The sequence below is a fragment of the Poromitra crassiceps genome, assembly GCF_964638095.1.
Source record: "Poromitra crassiceps genome assembly, chromosome: 3".
NCBI classification, from domain to species: Eukaryota; Metazoa; Chordata; class Actinopteri; order Beryciformes; family Melamphaidae; genus Poromitra; species Poromitra crassiceps.
In genome coordinates this window covers 72,747,453-72,760,259 of record NC_139625.1, presented here as the reverse complement: position 1 = coordinate 72,760,259, position 12,807 = coordinate 72,747,453, and positions in this window count along the sequence as shown.

Below are 12,807 nucleotides of genomic sequence, written 5' to 3'. Positions count from 1 at the left end.
TGACATGTAGGAACATCACTGACACAAATAACAAAACCTGAAATACTCACAGGACTGTAACAATTGAGGAAATGTATAATCTTCCCATATTATCCCACCATGAAGGCTGATTGTGGGCCTTAAAGTAGAATATGAACCCGGGCCAGAATTTTCACTAATTGGTACCATCCAAGTTGACAAATTCTAGTTTTGTATTTTGAAAAGGTCTGTACCTTTAGATGATATTTCAACTTGATAAACCTTCCCAAGTGGTATCTTAGTCACAGTTAACCCTCAATTACACCAAACCTTGATCCAAAGAAAGAGACAATCGTGTCCCTTTATTTGAACAGAACATGTGATAGAAAAAAATCAAGAATTCTAACTTATCATTTATTTAACCAATGATCTTTATCATCACCACTATCACAAATATAATATTAAACAGTATTCATATTCTGTTTTATTCATCATCATCATTATCATCATAGTCATCCAGGGTCACGGCCTCCTCATGGGAAGACTTTAGCTCTTCAACATTTTAACCTGATGAAGGTCGATAGACCGAAACGTTGTTAATTAAAGTTTTTTTTTCAAGTAATTGACAGTGTGCGGGACTCCTCTTTATTTCTCTCATACTGTATGTACTGCATCTCCGACGCACCTGCCTTTAAGAGATTGAAGGTGTGCATCAGCTCCTTCTGACTTTAGCTCTTCAACATTACAATCTTTTTTGTTGAGACAATAGCATGTCTCTCCACAGGTTGCAAATAGCTGCTTGTCCTGAAGCTTTGCCCAGTTCTGTGGTAGCTTTCACTGGTCCACGATGAATGTTATCAAGGCAGTTTTGCTGTCTGGATTACTAAAAAGCTTTCTCCACTGCATGACATTGTGTCCTGGGGCAATGTTCTTCCATTGAGTGCTACTACTTGCTGAACCACAACTGCATCTCTCTGCATTCTTGATTGATGTTTTCCAGTACACATCAAACACCACATCTATTCAGTTACTGAGTAACTGAAAGAGAGAGAAAGAGTAACTGTTACTCTTTCTCCTTCATGCAACGCTAGGTTCAACACAGAACCAGCAATCTCTCCAAAAGTCTTGCCATCATCTTTCAGCATGAGTGTCTCCAATATCCTCAATTGCTAATGTTGATTTCTCTAACTCGCTAGCGAGTGCAGCGGCTTTGTTGGTTTTCCGCAATGAGACATCTGGCTTGAAAGTGACCAAGGCAGTGGACCATGAGCCAGGACATCTTCAATGTGCAGATCTTTACTTTGTGAAGCAATGATCATATGCCCAAAAATATCTGCTTTCAAGACCAGCTCCTTGTTTTGTGTTTGGTTTCCTCTATCTCTTTTTGTGATGCCTGAGAATGTCTTCAGATTTTTTTCCCCCACTTTGTCATGGAACTTGGTTGCTGGTTACTCTTTCTCTATCATATGATTGTTCAATGTGTTATTATTACTACTGTAATTGCTACTGTTGTGGTAGCTAGAATTAGCTAGACATATTTTATGTGAAGTCCTGAGACATGCTTGTGAATTAGGGCTATACAAATACACTTGACTTGACTGACTTGACGACACAGCAATTCCTGTGGAAAGGCTGATGATATTAGACTGATCTGGACCTAGAGGGTTTACCTAGCTTTTCTCCATAACCTCTACAAAGGTATTCACATCTGCCCTATCCTTCTCTATTCTGGGCTTCTGTAGATCGTGATGACTGAAACAGTCTGTGGACTTGTTGCCTCTCATGTTCCTGAGCTGCCTCAGATACTGACTTCTGTCTGAAGTGACTGCACCAGCTTTCAGGCTGAAACCCTTGGTTCCTCCAGCAGTCTGATTGTCCTTGTTTATGGTCTCCTCAATTGTCTGGTCTACCATAATCTTTCCAATATGGAATAATTTGTCTGCAGGACGTATGCACCGTCATCCAGTGTATGTGATGCCAACAATCTTTGCTACCTGCTGTTCTGCACCAAATGTCCTCGAGTGCCCACCGCCTGGGTGGGGTCGTCAAAAGGGCCTTTCTGTGTGGAGTTTGCATGTTCTCTCCGTGCCCCCTGGGAGTTTCCTTCATATAGGAACCCCTTCACCAAAACATGCAATATCCTGGTCACTGAAGTGGTGCCTCCTCTGGTCGTTCGGAGGGAGGGGAACTCATTGGAATAGCGTGATCATCCCACGTGCTATGTCCTACCGGTGAAGCTTCCCCTGTCAGGTGAAAAGAAGCGACTTGCTACACTGCCCATGTCTCTGAGGAAGCATGGAGCCAGTTTCAGCTCTCCCCAGATCGGCAGAGGGTGGAGCAGCAACCAGGATAAATAAATTAAAAATTAGCACTAATGGGGGATAAAAATGTTGGGAAAAAAGAAATAGATAGACTTAGATAGAAAAAAAATAGACTTTTTAATATTATATTTGTGATAGTGGTGTTCTGTTCAAATAAAGTGACAAGATTGTCTCTTTCTTTGGATCAACGTTTGGTGTCATTGAGGGTTAACTGTGACTAAGATACCACTTGGGAAGGTTTATCAAGTTGAAATATCATCTAAAGCAGGGGTGCCCAACCTTTTTTGACCGAAGTACTTCAAGTAGCCAGCCTCCCAAGATCTACCAGTCCAGTTTCAACATCGCAAACGCACACACATCGTTTCCAGCCTGCAGTAACTAACCTCGCAACACTTTCTCGTTGTCCCACAACCACTTGACATTAGGGCTGTGAATATTCACTGGCCTCACAATTCGATTCGATTACGATTCAGAGGGCTACGATTCAATTCGATTACGATTATCGGTGCATCTCGATGCATCTCGATGCATCTTAAATCGATGCATCACTTTTTTTCCCCAATACATGATTTATTTTTTCTCACTGTGTGGCTACTTTTAATATAAAAGTGCATTTGGAATTGCATTGTATTATGATCCATAATTAAAATAAACAACTGCATGTACTTCCATTATATTTTATTTTATTATTATTATTTTTTTTTTATTATTATTTTATTTTTTTAAATAATCGATTTTTGACGCGATCAACCTGGGGTCAGTCCGCGGTCGACCAGTAGACCGCGATCGACTGGTTGGGCACCACTGATCTAAAGGTACAGACCTTTTCAAAATACAAAACTAGAATTTGCCAACTTGGGTGGTACCAATTAGTGAAAATTCTGGCCCGGGTTCATATTCTACTTTAAGGCCCACAATCAGCCTTCATGGTGGGATAATATGGGAAGATTATTAATTTCCTCAATTGTTACAGTCCTGTGAGTATTTCAGGTTTTGTTATTTGTGACAGTGATGTTCCTACATGTCACAATGCTCAAATAAAGACTATAGTTTAGGCGGAAATGGTGGAAAAACGAATGTTGTTGACACTTTGAAGAGCCCATGTGACCTCTATGTTTATTAGACAAACTCACAACTGTGCTTAAATGAACCTATGAGTCTACCCTTTAAAATTAGACCAAACATGTCTTCATAAAACATGAGTAAAGGTCCTGAAAATGAGCCTAAAGTAGGATATGCACCAGCACCTAAATACCAATTTATTGTAGGGGGTGGTTAACTTCATGTGCTGATAACTGTGACAAAGCTACCACTTAGCAAAGGTTATCATACCAAAATATAATCTATGGACATGTGCCTTTTCAAAAAATGTGACTAGATTTTGCCACCTTGAGTGATACCAATAAGTGAAATTTTGGGCTTCGGCCCATGGACTATTGGGAGTGGGAAGAGTGGGGGCACTTTTGTATTGCAGTCTCCTTCCCTGAGGCCGGTTCCTAACATAATTAGGGGGTCGCCCGCTTTTCTCGTTAGTCAGCACGTCGTCTGAGTATATATATATATATATATATATATATATATATATATATATACACATATATACACACACACACAGTATATATATGTCTGGTGGGCAGTTTTTGTGCAGGTGGTAAATGGTGTTAGTCAAGGTGCCTTTGCATGAAGCTGAGGAAGCTCATGGTGGTAAAGCTGGTGGAGATGTTTGTTGGAGGAGGAGCCGGTCAGAGGGGACCAGTAAGACTGAGGAGGAGCGTGACAAGGCAGGGCCATCAGTAGCACTGTTTCTCCTTTCTGTGTAGACTGCTACCCTACAAGAGTCCCGTCTCCGTACATAGACTTGCCTGTGACTCTGACTCCCAAGCCGTCTAAATAAGTGATACATACGTATGTACAAGTGTCACAGAAACATTTCAAAGCCACATATTGAGAAGAGTTCATAGCTTCTCGACGTCGGGGTTAGAAAGCTCGACGCTGCTCATAAATGCCTCTTTTCATCTGAAGTCTGTGCTGGTGATATTTTTTCCGGGTTAGAGCTCTCAGCCGTCACAGCGCCACTCTGGCCAAAGGCTCGGTAAAAAATATCACCAGCGCAGACTTGAGATGAAAAGAGGCATTTATGAGCAGCGACGAGCTTTCTAACCCCGATGTCGAGAAGCTATGAACTTTTCTCAATATGTGGCTTTGAAATGTTTCTGTGACACTTAATACGTCTGTATCGCTGATTTAGACGGCTTGGGAGTCAGAGTGACAGGCATGTCTATGTACGGAGACTCTTGTAGGGTAGCAGTCTACACAGAAAGAGGAGAAACGGTGCTACTGACGGCCCTGCCTTGTCACGCTCCTCCTCAGTCTTACTGGTCCCCTCTGACCGGCTCCTCCTCCAACAAACATCTCCACCAGCTTTACCACCATGAGCTTCCTCAGCTCCATGCAAAGGCACCTTGACTAACACCATTTACCACCTGCACAAAGACTGCCCACCAGACAAACATAAAATATATATATACACACACACACACACACAGACGACGTGCTGACGAATGAGAAAAGCAGACGAGCACCCAATTATGTTAGGAACCGGCCTCGGGGAACCGGACCGCAACACAAAAGTGCCCCCACTCTTCCCACTCCCAAGGATGATCAGCCAAACCACCATCACAAGTTCACAAGTAGCAGGTTTAGTTTCAGAGCACAGCATGGCCCCAACACAACTAACCAATCAAACTAATCCCCAACCTTAAATTTACCTAAGAAAAGAAAATGGATTAAATAAGAGACACAGCTCTTACCTATAAGCTCCTACAAAATAAACATGAGAAAATGTTACAAAAAACTACAGGGCTTCTCCCCCTACTTTCTGCTACTTGGGTAAGTGTTATTTACAGTGTACAAAAGTGTAGATCTGGAAGGTAACTATTTACAGTTTAGACTGCACAGGTCTACCAAGATAAAGACACATCTTAATAAAGTTCTGCAGAACTACTAAAGTAGGTCTACACACAGTTCCTACCTGACAGAACACAGCAGTCAGCACAGCAGCCATCATCGTTGGGAATGAGGAGAGCAAGGGGCGACAGGATGGCATCAGCTGGCTTAAATGCTCTCCACCAGCCAATCAGCCAGCAGCAATCCAACACCTGACCAGGCCAATTAGGATGAACACCACCTGCATCTCATTTCTCAATCACACACACACAGAGGAGGAAAGGAATGATGAACACATGAGAGAAATATACAAGGACTGAATGTGAACATTAGCTTCTGTAGCTAATTGAGTTTCTATTTCATCCCTCCTGACCGCCAGAGGCGGTGCTTTAAGCACTGAATATCTTCGTCTCGCGCTTGCACAGGTCGAGTACCTATACCAACAAAGTCACCCGTGACCCCCGCGTGACGCCGGCTTGTCTATATCTTCCGGTGTCATCCGCGGCTCTTTTCCTTTTTTCTTCTCGCTTGCAGCAGGTGTGCGGTTGCTACTCGCACGAACATCTGTTTTGAAGATTTGGATCTTGGATTTGTATTGTTGGATCATTGTCTGCAGCCAGTTGTGTGCAGCCTTGCGACCACCGGTCGGAGTTGCGGAGTGTTCGCCCTCCAAGGGCTGTGACTGGCTCACTGATCTCCGGGGATCGAAGCGTCGGTATCCCCACGGTAGGCACTGGTAGAGGACAGCGATTCGCTCATACTCCCAGTACGTTTAATTTGTTTTCAGTGGTTAGCGGCAGTGTTTTCTGCAGAAGCTAAATAGTAATTTTCCCAAAAAAGGGGGGTTTTCAGTTTGTTTAGCGGCAGTGTTCTGCAGAGCTAAATATTAAGTTCCCACCTGTGAAACGGTGGTTTTCAGTTTGTTTAGCAGCAGTGTTCTGCAGAGCTAAATAGTAAGTTCCCAGCTTGCGAGCTGTGGTTTTCAGTTCAACTTTTCTGGTGAGGACGGCGGTTCGCTCATACTCCCAATACATTTCGTTTGTTCCACCTGTGAGGTGGTTTTCAGTTTATTTAGCAGCAGGGCTCTGCGCAAGCTAAATATTAAATTTCTCAGCGTGTGCTGTGTGTTTGCATAGCAGTAGCGTTTCCGCTCAAGCTAAGCTCCAGCCATTGCGGTGTTTTCTTTTGGTTTTGCAGTAGCGTTTCCGCTCAGGCTAAAACAGTAAGTGTTCCAGCTCGGGCTGTGTTTGTTCAATTATTAACAGTAGCGTTCCGCTCAAGCTAAGTGTGTTTGAAAAAAAAAAGAAAAAAAAAAGAAGAAGCTGTGTTTCTAGTTAGCGGTGGCGTTCCCGCTCGAGCTAAATAGTATACCAGCCTGTGCCGTGTAAGACAAGAGTGTTACTGGTGAAGGCAGTGCTCTCGCTCCCGCTCCCAGTAAACTGTTGCGACTGGACATCACCATGATGGCATCACACTGTTGTAATGCCTGTATGGCCTCTCTTCAGCCTGATGATGGCCATGATCTATGCCCCTCTTGCCTTGGCCTCGAGCATTTGAGGGAGGGCCTATCAGATGACCCGTGCATGAATTGCAGCTTCATGCCCCGGTCGGTGAGGCTGGCTAGACTGGCGGAGGTGGGGCAACAGTTGGGCGATGCTCTCACCCCATCAGAATCATTGCCCCCAGCCCAAACCAGCCGTCCAAAGCGCCCGGCGGCAGAGACCGAGGGCGCCTCCTTCAGGAAGAGGGCTAAGAAAAGCAGCGGACTCTCTTCCAAGGTGGATCGGTTGACAACTGAGCTAAACCAGATGAAAGCACTTCTGAGCCTGGCATTACAGAAGCAGTGTGTGGACGTGGGGGAGACGGATGCACCTCCCCTTCACACTGAGAGCGGGCAGTTCTCAGAGCAGGATGACGCTCTTTCGGTGGCAGCTTCAGCTACTCAGTTTAATGACCCTGAGGAAGATGCCTCACAGGTCTCAGGGATGGGCTCCCGTTCCTCAGGGCACAGTTCCTCACTGGAGACGGAGGACGGCTCAATGGGGGCCATCATTCGCATGGCCCTAGCCCGCTTACAGCTCGACGTCCCTCAGGCGGACTCGGCCCCAGCGAGCGCGTTTTTCAGGCGCAGTCCAGCCCCTGCCACCTTGTCTGTGCCGCCCTCAGAGGAATATCTGAGGGAGCTGCATGCATGCTGGAGGGACTCTAAAGCCCTCTCCCACCCTACATCGGATGCAAGAACCTTGGCAGCTATGCAGGATGCGCCGAGGTTTGGTCTGGGCCGCATGCCATCGGTGGAGCCTACTATTGCTTCTCTAATAGTGGCTCCGGACGAGGCTTTGAGGCCGGACGCCAGATGTCCTAGGCCCCAGTGTAGGGCTACGGATGATCTGCTTGCCAAAGCATACGATGCAGCGGCCCGCATGGGTCGTATCGGCAACTCCCTCTCCCACCTGATGCTTGCCCTCTCGACCTCCCTGCACCAGGCTCCACTGGACGCCTCGGTCAGCAGCCTCAGCGACGCGTCACTGCAGGCTTTTGCCCTAATGTCGAGAGAGCTGGGACGGGTGATGTCCACCCTGGTCCAGACTCGCCGGCAGGTTTGGATGGCGCAGTCACCTCTGACGGAGACATGCAAAAAAATTCTCCGTAGTGTCCCGGTGGAACCAGGAGAGCTGTTTGGGTCGGCAGCGATAGAGGCGCTGCAGCGCACGGTCCAAGCTGGGCAGACCAGGCAGCAGCTCGCTGGTCTCCAAAGGAGAGGGCCCGCTCCCAGCAGGGCTGGGGGTTCTTTGGGTGCCCCGCAGTACCGCTCGCAGCCACCAGCTTACCCTAGAGGTCGGCAGAGGGCTCAGCGGCCGGCTCAGCGACCTGCTCAGCAACCTGCTCAGGACTTTCGCGTTCCCGGGCGCCCGGCGCCTGGGCAGTTTCGAGGCCCTGCGCCTGACCGTCGCTCCCCCAGAACCTTCAGAGGCAGGGGGGCTAGGTACTGAGGCATTGGGGCCGGCCGTCGGCTGCTTTTCCCAGCAGCAGATCAGTTACTGGACTGCTCACACCTTGGATCCCTGGGTGGTTTCCACCTTAGCTCAGGGATACAAACTGCAGTTCCGGCGCCGGCCCCCAGCCTCCGGCCGGGTCAGAATGACCACCATCAACGACCCGGCAAAATCTCTGGCTCTGAACCAGGAGCTGTCTGCCCTCCTGGCCAAGGGAGCCATCGAGCCAGTAGACCCTCTGCTACAGCCCGGGGGGCTCTACTCAACTTACTTTCTTGTAAAAAAGAAGGGAGGCGGACTTCGACCAATCCTCGACTTGAGGGGTCTCAACAGGTTTTTAAAAGTTATGCCATTCCATATGCTGACCACAGCAGAGGTTCTGCGAGTGGTTGCCCGGGGGGAGTGGTTCACGTCCATAGATTTAAAGGACGCTTATTTTCATGTGCCCATTGTGGCGCACCATCGGCAGTTCCTGAGATTCGCCTTTCAGGGCCGTCATTTTCAGTTCAGGGTGCTTCCCTTCGGTCTCTCCCTCTCCCCAAGGGTGTTTACCAGGTGCGTAGCAGCAGCTCTTGCACCTCTGCAGGCAGAGGGTGCGAAGATCCTGCCTTATCTGGACGATTGGCTCATCTGTGCACCGTCCCAGGCTCAGGCAGCACAGATTACAGAGCGCCTATTAGTTCATATGAACCGGCTGGGCTTCAGGGTCAACTTCGAGAAAAGCTGCCTCGAACCTGCCCAGCACGTCACCTTCTTGGGTGTGGTCCTCAACACGGTAACCATGAGGGCCTACCTGTCACCTCAGCGTGTGGACAACATTCTCCACTTCCTTTCCCTCTTCAGAGGGGGCGGGGTGTTGCCCTACATCCAGTTCCAGCGTCTCTTGGGCAAGTTGACAGCTGCCTCAGGCGTTATCCTCTTGGGCTTGCTGTCGCTGCGCCCCCTGCAGAGGTGGATGAACAGCCTCCACTTGGATGCCACGTGGCACAGGCACAGGAAGGTCAGGGTGACATGGCGGTGCCTCTCTCCCCTGTCCCCATGGAGGGAGAGGTCATTTCTGATGAAGGGCGTGCCCATGGGCTCCATTCCATCACGCCGAGAGACTGTCACAGCGGACGCCTGCCTCTCAGGGTGGGGCGCAGTCTGGCAGAGCAGGACCGCTCAGTGGTCTGTTCAAGATGGCACACAGCACATCAATGTGCTGGAGCTTCGTGCCGTAGAGCTAGCACTCCGGCACTTTTTACCTTTCCTGAGAGGAAAACATGTACTTGTTCGGTCGGACAACATGTCGACCGTTTCTCAGATAAACCATCAAGGCGGCATCAGGTCCGCAAGGTTGCTGAGGGTATCCCAGAGTCTGTTAACGTGGGCGGCTCCCCGCCTGGCCAGCCTGCGGGCGATGTATTTACCGGGAGAGCGGAACCAAGTTGCAGATTTCCTCTCCCGACAGAAGCCTCCGCCAGGGGAATGGCGGCTTCACCCAGAGGTGGTGGAGACCATCTGGGGCCTCTTTGGCAGGGCGGAGGTGGACCTCTTTGCTTCAGAGGGGTCGACCCATTGCCCCCTATGGTTCTCCTGGAGGGAGGAGACCAGTCCCCTGGGACAGGATGCCCTGGCGCACGATTGGCCAGACATTCTGCTGTATGCCTTCCCACCACTGCCTCTGATTTTGCCAACGCTTCAGAGGGTCCTTCAGATGGGCCACAGGGTGCTTCTGGTGGCCCCCTTCTGGCCGGGGAGGATTTGGTTCCCTCTGCTGCACAGCCTCTGTTGCAGCGCGCCATGGCGCCTCCCCAACAGGGAGGATCTCCTGTCACAGTTGGGGGGTCGGATTTGGCATCCCGACCCTCGTCGACTTCAGCTGTGGGCTTGGCCTCTGCAGGGCCCCTCCCACTACTGAGAGATTGTAGCGGGGGCGTCAGGAAGACCATTCTGAATGCCAGAGCACCGTCCACTCGTTCACAGTACGAGAACAAGTGGAAGATATTTTCTGACTGGTGTGCACGCCAGAATCAGGATCCAGTGCACTGCTCGGTGCCCACGGTTCTGGAATTTTTGCAGCAACTCCTGGATGGTGGTCGGTCTCCCTCCACATTGAGAGTTTATGTGGCTGCTATTTCTTGCCAACATGTCCAGATTGAGGGTGTTACCGTAGGGGGCCACAAGCTTGTGTCCCTCTTCTTACGAGGGGCGACGAGGCTGCGTCCCCCAAGGACCCCAAGAGCTCCAGCATGGGATCTGCCCCTTGTGCTGGATGCATTGTGTTTGCCTCCCTTTGAGCCCTTGGCCCAGGCAGGGCTGAGGTGGCTGTCAATGAAAACCGCATTTCTGCTGGCCATTACCACAGCAAAGCGGGTTGGGGAGTTGCATGCCCTCTCTGTGAGTGACTCATGTCTGAGGTGGAATTCTGATGACTCAGGGGTCACCTTATGGCCAAACACGGCGTTCCTTCCGAAGGTGCTGTCACGGTCATACCTTAACCAGCCTATCCAGCTGGCACGATTCAACCCCCCACCGGAGGAAGGTGTGGGTGAGGTAAGACTGTTATTATGCCCGGTGCGGGCCCTTAGAGCTTATGTTGAAGCTACCGCGTCAATACGGCGGTCAGAACAACTCTTTGTCTGTCATGGCGGCCCTAAGAAAGGTTGTGCTTTGTCCAAACAGCGGCTGTCCCACTGGATTGTGGACGCCATCGCCGATGCCTACAGGGCGAGTGAGCACCCCCCGCCATCCGGGGTGAGGTGCCATTCCACCAGGAGCGTTGCAACATCATGGGCTGCCCTGAGAGGGGTGCCCCTGGAGGCCATATGTGCAGCGGCCTCATGGGCGTCACCAGGAACGTTTTCCAGGTTCTACAGGGTTAATGTCGCCACCCCGCATCCACTGGGAGTGGTCCTGTTGCCAAGTTCCTCTGCCTCCACGCAGTGAGGTGGGTACTTGGGATTCTTTGTGACCTTGTTGGTAGAGGTCATCCAGTGCTTAAAGCACCGCCTCTGGCGGTCAGGAGGGATGAAATAGAACGAAAGTTACTTGTGTAACTACGGTTCTATGAATCCCGGATGACCGCCAGAGCGTTCAGTCACTCAGAATCCTCATGGTTTCGCGAGAAGATTCCATAGGAAAAGAGCCGCGGATGACACCGGAAGATATAGACAAGCCGGCGTCACGCGGGGGTCACGGGTGACTTTGTTGGTATAGGTACTCGACCTGTGCAAGCGCGAGACGAAGATATTCAGTGCTTAAAGCACCGCCTCTGGCGGTCATCCGGGATTCATAGAACCGTAGTTACACAAGTAACTTTCGTTATAATGACTCAGAGCTTGGGACACCTTGTATATTAGCCTGTATTATCCCATACATGTAAAAAGCAGCTGTGATGGCAAAAATTAGGCTTACAACATGTACAGTATATAAAATATGTGACTGTGTGTGTGTTTTGTACATGATTAGTTCATTAACTATGGGCTTAATTATAAGTGAGTTATGACTGAACATTACTATAAAGCACACATGGGCAACATACGGCCCCCTGTGTGGCCCGTGATGGATTTTTTTTTTTTTTTTTTTTACAGTGCACCTGAACGCAACATGCAAGATACCCGCTGAATAAGTGTCCAAATGTTCATGTCATTCTGGCCAATATTCTTCTGTTATAGCATTTCAGTCTGGAATATGGAATATCTTTCAATAATCTTTATGACTAAAAGGCCAAAAGTAATCTCATGTGTAAGAAATGGCTGTTCTACATTGAGGTAGAAATTTAAATAATTAACTTGTTGGTTTTGGATTTATTTAGCTTCAAGAGTGCATGTTCGTGTGACCCTCAACACAGGCTTTGAGAATCCCGGCCACTTACTGATACTTATGCTTAAATTAACCCACTCATATTCTGGTTTATTTCAAGAAAAACATTTCGGATAGTGGAAATTCTAATTGGCTGGTAACTTTAAAATCTAGCAGCCATATTGGCAGGTGGTGAAAAAAGTTAATTTCAAGCCCTGCAGGGAGAGTGTGGTGACATAGGAGTGAGTGAGAAAAGGATCAAATATTGGTGGTTAAGACTGAATAATGACATCACAACTGTTAATTTAAAATGAGTTATTCCTCTAAACCTGTCTTCAAATGCCCCAATTTTTTCGTACCGTAACCCAGGGATGGGCAACTTTGATGATAGAGAGGGCCACAAAAAAATGTCCTCGCTACCAGATTTTGCTGAGGGCTGAACGGCGACGGCACGAAAAATTTGGGGCATTTGAAGCCAGGTTTAGAGGAATAACTCATTTGAAATTAACAATTGTGATGTCATTATTCAGTCTTAACCACCAATATTTGATCCTTTTCCTCACTCACTCCTATGTCACCACCTGCTCTCCCTGCAGGGCTTGAAATTAACTTTTTTCACCACCTGCCAATATGGCTGCTAGATTTTAAAGTTACCAGCCAATTAGAATTTCCACTAGCCGAAATGTTTTTCTTGAAATAAACCAGAATATGAGTGGGTTAATTTAAGCATAAGTATCAGTAAGTGGCCCGGGATTCTCAAAGCCTGTGTTGAGGGTCACACAAGAACAAAAATGCACTCTTGA